Source organism: Lepisma saccharinum, chromosome 28 (assembly GCF_977018435.1).
Source record: "Lepisma saccharinum chromosome 28, izLepSacc3.1, whole genome shotgun sequence".
NCBI classification, from domain to species: domain Eukaryota; kingdom Metazoa; phylum Arthropoda; class Insecta; order Zygentoma; family Lepismatidae; genus Lepisma; species Lepisma saccharinum.
The window spans coordinates 28,877,213-28,887,140 of NC_139256.1; the positions used below are offsets into that span (position 1 = coordinate 28,877,213).

The window sequence follows — 9,928 nt, forward strand, 5'->3', positions numbered from 1 at the left end:
TTGCAGATGCATTATACGGATCCGCATTTTTTTTAGAAACCGGATTCCATGGGCTGCATGCAGTGGCGCCGATTAGGGGGGCGAGGGGGCAGTTGCCCCCACTTTTCACCACTTTTGCCCCCCACTATGCTAAACCTTATCTACAAATGGAAATATACTGTCTTTATCCCCCAAGTTTTGGTACCTTGCCCCCCCCCCGGTTTTGAAACCCAATCGCCGCCACTGGCTGCATGTTATTATTGGATCAACATTTCTAGGAGAGTGTCGAGTTAGACTTACTACTAGATACATACGTATGTACGTGTAACACTTGTACTGTGATCTTTTAAGGAAACTTTAATAAAATCAAGAAATAGTCCACAATAGCACAATTAAACTTGTAACGTCATAGAACCTATTCACTTTTCTCAAAACTTTAACTTAGAATATAATCTAAAAGTGCAAATGTATAATTAATCTCCGTATGTTACAAATGTTAGAATTTTCCATTTCACTTACGCAATGTTCAATAACGCGAATGCAATGTGTAATAAAGAATGACAATATTCACTTTTAACGAAACAACATTCCATTTTAAGTCCAATTTTTTTAAAATTTAAGTTGTGAACTTCGTACAAAGGAAACATTCATCTTCTTCAAAAACGTATCCCACCTTTTTCCCTTCATATTTGTTACTAGATTTATTTAAGAAAATTATACAAACCTAATTCCATACAAACGATACTATTGCAAAATTGCATCATATTTGGTTTCTTTCAATGTTATATATGTACAGTGGGATCCTTGAGTATTAACGTGCAAATTGTCCATGACTATTTTCATTTATTTTTTTCTCTTACATCCGATGTGTTTTTAAGCCATGGATTTTTATGTACGATGGTGCAGAAGTTGTCAACAGTTTGTTTTTGAGTTTTCTTTTAATTCTTGAAGATCTTTTTGGGTCAAATAAAGTGCACGAACATGGTGATGGACAATTTGCACGGTAATACTCATGGATCCCACTGTACATAGAGAGTAAAACTTCGATGCATGCCCTTTTTTATTTAAGAATACTGTGATGTCAGAAGTTCATAAAGCATCTGTGAAATATTGATCACAATAATGACGATATAGCACATTTAATCTCAAATACATTTCATTAACATATACATAAAACTCTTCCACACTAATATTTTGGGTTTGAATTGACTAGGGTTCCATTCAGTTGGCGCTGTTATCGAAAAAACACAGGCAATTGTTTTCAATTACCAATTCATTATATTGCACAGTTGGTATACATCGTTTTCGTTCACTACAAGTAGTATAACTCTACCCGTATCAAATTTCTGTTTCAGTTTTTTTTTTTTACTTCAAGACTTACATTTTATATCTCAATCAATCTATTTTCTTAACAAATTATGATTCCATGAGTAATGTGAGTATAATAAACTTAGGGACCATGAGCTCGAATTCCGATTATGGGATGTCTTTAGGGCCATCAATTTTGTCATTAATCACCGATTGTCTCATCTCATCTTCGGAATTATACAGAGTAGAAAGATAAAGAAGCGATTTACAAGAACTAAAATAAAATACATAAATAGTTTATGTAATCGAAAATGGCACATCTGCAAGAAACGAATGCAAAATTCATTGGACTGTCATTAAATATAGATTTTTACACCATAAATAACATATTGTTATAAAGTACATGGGTTTAACAAATTCAACATGAACTCTGAGAAGAAAAGGCTAAATTGTGAATACTCCTTTCAGAAGTGAAGTGTATTCCCAACACCAGGTGGCCAAAGCACATTATGAGAAAATCCTAAACTGTCCCATCCTAATAGAGAATGAAATATATTCTTTGTACTTTTTCCTCAATCATGGCGGCCGTGCCAATTGCATGTGTGATGCGTAGGTGTGTTAACAAGTTGCTTCTTCGACGAACACTTTCTACAACAAGAACAGTAAATGGAGCACAGCTGACAGTAAGAGACGCCCTAAATGCAGCAATGGATGAAGAAATCGAGAGAGACGAGAGGGTGTTTCTGCTTGGTGAAGAAGTAGCATTGTACGATGGGGCGTACAAAGTGTCCAGAGGTTTGCACAAGAAATGGGGTGACAATAGGATCATCGACACTCCCATCACGGAAATGGGATTTGCAGGTTTGGCAGTTGGAGCCGCGATGGCTGGACTCCGTCCGGTGTGTGAATTCATGACATTCAACTTCTCAATGCAAGCCATTGATCAGGTCATAAACTCAGCTGCCAAAACATTTTACATGTCTGGCGGAATGGTTAATGTTCCAATAGTGTTCCGAGGACCCAATGGAGCAGCAGCAGGTGTTGCAGCTCAACATTCACAGTGCTTTGCATCTTGGTATAGTCACTGTCCTGGTTTGAAGGTTGTTTCACCATACACATCAGAAGATGCTAAAGGTCTGTTGAAGTCAGCGATAAGAGATACCGATCCAGTTGTCTGCTTAGAAAATGAGATTTTATATGGGACCCCGTTTGAAATGTCTGATCAAGCCATGTCAAAAGAATTTCTTATCCCGATAGGGAAAGCAAAAATTGAACGACCGGGAAAACATATTACTCTGGTTGCACATTCCCGAGCTGTTGAAACAGCACTCAATGGAGCTAAAGAGTTGGCTGGGCAAGGTATTGAATGTGAAGTTATCAATCTTCGAACGATAAGGCCACTTGATTCCAATGCCATCGCAGAGTCTGTTTCCAGAACCAACCACCTTATAACTGTAGAACAAGGCTGGCCACAAAGTGGAGTAGGGTCTGAAATATGTGCAAGGATAATGGAATGTGAAGCATTCTACTACCTTGATGCACCAGTCATTCGTGTAACAGCAGTTGATATCCCTATGCCTTATGAAAAACAATTGGAAGCAGACGCACTACCTCAACCAAGTGATATAGTCCGAGTAGTGAAGAAAGTGCTAAATGTGAAGTGAATTGAGTAGCCGTGCTTCTGAATTCATGAATTATTGGTAACTACATGCCACAACAATTTGCGGTATCAAATCGAAAGGGTCCTAAATACAAGTTGCTAAGATTTTATAGGATAGCTTAGTTCTACACAAATGTAATAACTTAAGAATGTTTCGTGCTGACATTGGTAAAATGTTCATGTGAGTCGTGTTTAGTTTGTGGAAATTTAAAGAAAGAACACTGTTGCATTGATCTTATGATGATGAACTTTATGTACTCACATATCATATAGATAACATTAAAATTTTAAGTAATGATGTAATCTATATTGTGTGTACATAAGATGTTTAATGCTCATTGTTAATCACTGCTTACGGGTTAGTGTAATATACTAAACATTACTTAATTTTGTATGCGAGTTTTTATCAACAGAATTATACAAATCCAATATTTCCAAAACGAAACAGATATTTGCTAAGCAGATAAAGCTGTTATTTTCACACAAATCTAATTTTGAAAATTCAAACATACCGTCGTTAAGAAGATGTGAGGGCATCTCTCACCTTTTCCAATTTTGAAAAATTGTTTAACTTTTGAGGAATATTTTCGTGAGCAGTTCAGTATACCGTTATAATTACTAACATTAAGCACGTTGCTATATATTCCGAAGGTTAAGCGGTTTACTACGAAAATTAAATTGTATAATTATTTGTTAAGTTTCAGATTGATATACACCATATCCTAGACCAGAGATCTCCAAAGTGGCCGAACTATTGAGCTACATCCCACATTTGAAAATACATGACGAGCTAGAAGTGTGGATTTAATTTTTATACGATCCTTTGTTGGTTTGTCAAAACATTATTTAAGATATATAATCATTTTTTACAGCACTAAGACCCCAGGGACCTCGGGTTAGAATCCCGGCATGAGCATGTGTTTTCTTTGTGAGAAGAGTGGCAGAAAAGCGACGCTAAATAACAAATATAAAATAAAATAAAATCACATAAAATTATTATTTTTAATTTCTCTGCAACATGCACAGGCCGTCATTTAATAGAGTTCAAAACATGTAAATACTTTTCTTACAAACATAGTAAAATTATAAAACTTGCCCCTAATCATTATAATCTTGCTTCTTACCATGTTAGTAAGGAGGATGACTCATTTTCTTCCACAATATTTGTTAGGTTGGGTGAATAGGTTGTCACAGATATTGGAACGAGTTGTCCAGATGTGCATCTATCGGCAACTGTATATCTTTCTGCAGTTTCACTCAAATGTTGCCGCTCTTATCGACAGTCTATTCTAACCAAACCCCTCACGAGCTACTGGAAATGACCCCGCGAGCTACGGGTAGCTCGCGATCGACAGTTTGGCCATCCCTCTGTCCTAGACTCAAGGTTACACATTTGGTCCAATAGAACTAGATATAATGAACTTGCTACCCCCAGTGTCAAAATTTGAATCCACTTTTATGCTCAGATAGGCTAACAAGTACTGGCTCTGTAGTTTTCAAGTGAGATCTGAACCACTGCACAATGTACCTCCAACGGGAATAGAATCCATAAGCCGACAGAGTTACCACTACGCTATCGAGGTCCTACACAGACTGAGGGCACGGTGATTTAAAATTGAATTGTTCTTATTTTTCACCAACTTTGAAGATTAACAGCAACTATATAAATTATAGAAATAACAGCCCGGTTTACGTTTTATCAGGGAATCGAGCTTCTTGCCCCATATGCTTCGTGGCACGTTAAGCTAACCCCTACACCACAAAAGCCTGCAAGAGAACTCCAGTGGCATCGATAATTATTAATTATTGTAGCTGCAAGTAACGTTGCGGCTACAACGGCGTTTTCAACAGGGTCGTTACAACACAGAAGTTTCCTTTCCTTTCTCTTCCCTAAAGTTCGAAATTAGATCCCCAGTGGCGTTAAATGTATAAATTAACTACTTACTCAAATTTCAAGTTTTAATTCACATAGGTTAATAAGACTGATTATACTAGAACGACTGCTGGGGATATGCACATCTCCATGTACACATCATTTTCGCTGTGAATTCTGTAATATTTTCATGTTTTACGTACGAAGAAAATGTGATTTATATTTAAGATAAATATGTAATAATAATAACAATAATAAAATAACCCGTGGCGTAACAGGTCGTGAGGGTCTTTGGCTACATATCGATTCATTCCCACCAGAGGTGGGAGATCATCCAACTGGTGGCATGTGGTCAGCACGACGAACCCCCAGTCGCCGTCGTAGGTTTCGTGTAACTTGGTTACGCTACTCATTCGTAGCTCCCCAGTTTCCTCACGATGGTGGGCGACCACCGGTCCCGTACACTGGCCGATATCTCAGGAGAAAAGTTATTACGATTTCCACTGGAGACTCGAACCTGCGTGCGTCGTGCTGACATTAAACCACTTTCAAACCCATATACTTTGTTTGCTTCACTAAAGAATCAGTATATGTACCATTATTTACGTACGTATTAGGTGCCAATAAATTAATAACCTATTATACTTGCGATTGTTCAATTTGGAACCTTTCCCGCCGTGCTGGGCACTTCAATACCAACCTAACAGACGACGTAACATAAAGAAACAGCAGTCGTTCGAGAAGCACATCAGGCACTGCATGTTTCTTGCATATAAACTGAAGAAAAATGCCGCTGAGGTAAAGGAAATGTGGGAAGATGCCGTATCACATAACACCTGCAAGAGGTGATTTCAGCGATTCCGGGAGTGGAAATTCAATATGGAAGATGAACACTGAACAGCCAAAGAAGTAGAGAATGATGAATTGGAACAACTGTTGAACGAAATTCCAAAACAATGAACGTCAACTGATTCGCTTGAGTGACGAAATAGAGAGGAAAATACCATTTACCGGCAGTGGAACTAGACAGGTGATTGCTGCATGATAACGCCAGGCCGCACACGGTAAAAGGAACTAAGGAGACGCTCTATTCATTAGATTGGCAAGTTCTGCCTCATGCGGCATATTCCCCTGACCTGGCAAGGGACTACCTTGTAGTACACCTCGTCGCATTTTAAAACTTGTTGTCAAGAAAATATTTATTTTGAGTTTTAGCAGCGTATGATTATATAAGGTTTTGATCCAATTAATAAAAGTGTCTCCGAAGCCATATGCTTCTAAGACTTTGTACATATATTCATGGCTCACTCTGTCATATGCTTGGGAAAAGTCTAAGGATAGAATTGCCTCAGATGCATTCTTATTTTGTTTGGTAATAATTACGTCTCTTATCGTTTGCAGCAAGTGATGTATACTTTGAGACGTATTACAAGCGAACTGTAAATTGCCAATAAGTTTAACCATATATTTATTTAAACGCTGATTTATGCACCTACTTATAAGTCTGATGTCACTACTCAGTATTGAAATTGGCCTAAAATCTGTGACAAAACTTTGGATTTGCCTTTTTGGGGACTAACACTATAACTCCCGTGCTACTGGTCTTCCCTATTGTCCCTTGTGTCAACACTTCGTTGACCCATTTCGTTAATTCGTCTCCTATTTGATCCCAGAAACATTGATAGAATTCTGATGGTAATCCATCTTCGGCTGTAGTTTTATTCCTCGGAGCTTTGAATACTGCATTATGAACCTCCTTTTTACCAAACGGTTGTGTGAGCTCAGTTCTTTCATTTTCCGCCAGTGATGCAGGGAGGTAGTTCAAAAAATTACATTGCGTTTCTGTTGTTTTAAAGGTTTGACCAAGAAGGTTTTTATAGTATTACATAAACCTGTCGTGTATAGTATGAGGGCTGGTGACAACTTCACCGGAATCTAAGGTTAATTTATGAATGACGTGACTCCTGGCGTGTTTATGTTCTTGAAGAATGTCACTTAGTGTGGCTTGCTCGTCCGGGTCTATAGGAAGAATCTTGCTCTTTATTATTGCTGCAGATTTTCGTTTCCTATGTATAGAAAGTAATTGCGCTTTTATTTCATTTGCATAAGGACGATTGAAATTACCTTGCAGTGCTAAACGATGGAGATCATTCAAGACTGCATACAAAAAATTATATTTGTTTCTTTGATCTCTACTAACCTCTGCACTGAAGAATTTACTGACCTGACGAAATTTAGGCTTAACTCGAGTTTCCTACCACTCGATTAGGGTCCCGGCACTGGCCTAGAGGCCTTGAGTTCGTTCCACGTTTCCCTGATTAGCTGGACATAACTACCATTGTGTAATAATGTGCTATTTAAAAGCCAGTATCCTCTACCTTGTCGGGGTTTGATCAAATCTAAATTTATTTTGAGAATGGGTACACTATGATCACTAAAGCATACTGGAAAATTTTGAACACTAATTATATATTTCTGAAATCTTGGTGCGACATAAAACCTATCTATTCTTGACGCACTATTGGAGGTGATATGTGTGTAACCTGGACTTCACCGTTGGCGTGTATCCAAGCGTCACGCAGTTGTAACCCCTGCGTTAATTCATAGAACGTACGTGAGAAGTTGCACCCTGGCTTTTGATCTTGTTGAAAAAAAATCTTCTCTTACCCGTCTGTTTTGGCTTCCTGACGGAGCATACACATTACAGAGAAAAACTGAGCCTAATTTGGCACTTATTTGTCTGCCCGTGAGATGGGGCACTACATTACTTAAATCCAAGTGTCGCCTACATGCTATGGCAGTCCCTTGTTCAAAGGGAGTAAAATTCTTGTATACTTTAAACATGCTCAGTACAGAAAAATCGTCTATGGCGACCTCTTGAAAGAGGGCGACATCAATAGACGATTTCATGAGAAAGCCATTGAGAGCAATTATTTTGGTCTTACTTTGCATTTGATTCAAATTTATAGATGCCAAGGTAAATGTTTGCATTATTATAACTGTCCACAACAGAAAACTAAAGTTACTTACATTATTCAACATTACTGATCTCTAACTTCTGCCTAGATTGCATTAACTATGCTTTCCACTAAATAAATCTGGGGTAAGTTTGTTACTCGTTGAAGATTTATCTTTAGTTACATTTGCTGTATTACTTGTCAAAGTAAGCTTTGAAACATCTTGTTTTGGGGTACCAGGTTCTACTCTAAATTCGTTATGAACTATTGTGGAACTTACGCATTCATTATTTTTCTTCTTCTTTCTACGTAACACCATGGACTCTTCCTCCACTGACCGTAACCATCATACAGATCTTGACCGTGATTTCCTAGGGGAGGTAACTACGGGGAATTGGGAATTCTGCCTCCGTGAACAAAGCACTTGGGGGTGGGGGTGGGGGTATGTGATGCATCTCCTCTGAAGTGGTCAATGTTGGCTGCTCCATCTCTTCCCTTCCTGTTGGTGTAGTCTTCACACTAACTTCGTGTCTGGTACCTGTCTCCTCGTCGGTGATTATGGGGCTGTCCGTGTTCCCTCCATTGTTATCTCTTGACGCAGGGACTTCTGCAACTGATGGAGCTGAATCTCTTGGTTTAGTCCGTACGGTTCGCACAGTAGGTTCATACACCATCGGTACATTGTCAGCGGGTATATTAAACGGCCCCCTGCGGGACTAGTTCCCAGGATATCGGCGCTTGGGACACTGTGCCACATTGTAACCCTCTTCCGAACACGCGAGGCACGTACGTGCCTGCCCAGGGTATTATTACCCAATATGAGTCTCCATTCATCATTACATATGAGGGTATGGGTTTACGTAGTATCATTTTGATCAAGACACGTCCAGTTCGAGTATGGTAAATGTGAGCCGCAGAGTATGTCTCGTCTTCAAGTTTCAACACTTCCCCATAAGAACTTATGACGCGACTTATCACTTCTGCACTTAATTCAGTTGGGACTACATGGATTCTGACAATTACATGTCGCTACTTCAACCTTATGGTCACCATCTACTTCAACCTTGTGGTCACCATCTACGTCACTATAGATTACCTCAACACCAAAATCATTTAGTAACCGTTCTCCTACCACTTTTGTCGCAAATTTCACGTACAAACACTTACGAAAGAAATCTATTTCAAAACTGAGCACTTGGTTCGTAGGCACTTGGTAGACATCATGAAACCAACGATGAAAATCCAATGACGTAGGTCGCGTTCTTACATCAATGGAAACAAAATTTCAACGTGTTTTCTCTTTGTGTATTCATCGTGATCTATTTCATCGTATCTTCACTGGCTCTCGGTAATTATAAACCAAACCTCGCTTGCACTCCATAGGAAAAAACTAACACAACACTAGCAAACCGTATACGCCCTTAGCTAACTCGGACAGTTCGATCACTAAGCCTTCTCACGTGAAGAGCGGAGCTCGCTATGAAACGCTTCCTGCACGAGTTGCAGGCAGACTGATGTTCGTCAGTAAGAAAAGACTTAGCGGAACCAAGTTTCAAAGAACCAGGTAAGTAGATATTAACTGTAATTGATCAACAGCGCTGCGAAATAGTACGCAACGGTCCATTGCACCCTTTGCTGAGTGACAAACAGTACCCAAAGGATGATCAGAGTAGACATTTTAGCAATTTTCACTATCGCCTCAACTGTGGACTATTCAGAAATTGTGAGCGAATTCAGCTCCAGGAAGAGCAGAGAACGACATTTTTAGGGTGAGTAAAATAAAATTATAATGTTTTCACTCTCATAAGTTTATTATTATTATTATTGTTGTTAAAATTTTGCTAACGCCCTCTAGATGTTTGAGAAAATACCGGCTTCAAAAGGCATTGGATGTGATGCACATCTGCCATAAATTGTTTAAAAATATCTTTATATGTAGCTATGGGACTTTAAAATTAAAATAAATTGAACTGGATTGTAACTACATAAGTATGATATGCGCAATAGTATGGTTTCCATGTCCAGTGGGTGGGAGATGATTATTCCTAGTTGGGATAGGTCAAGATAGAGGAGGGGTATCCTACTCACCCTCTTTAATCTCCCCCTGCATTGAAATGAATAGATGTATCTTTGTTGGCAATTTTCATATTT

At 38.7% G+C, this 9,928-nt stretch overlaps 1 pseudogene; it reads left to right on the plus strand.

Annotated features, from left to right (window-relative positions):
- The first annotated feature begins 1,853 nt into the window (after positions 1-1,853).
- LOC145981064 (pyruvate dehydrogenase E1 component subunit beta, mitochondrial pseudogene) lies at positions 1,854-3,339 on the plus strand (annotated as a pseudogene).
- The last annotated feature ends 6,589 nt before the right edge of the window (positions 3,340-9,928 follow it).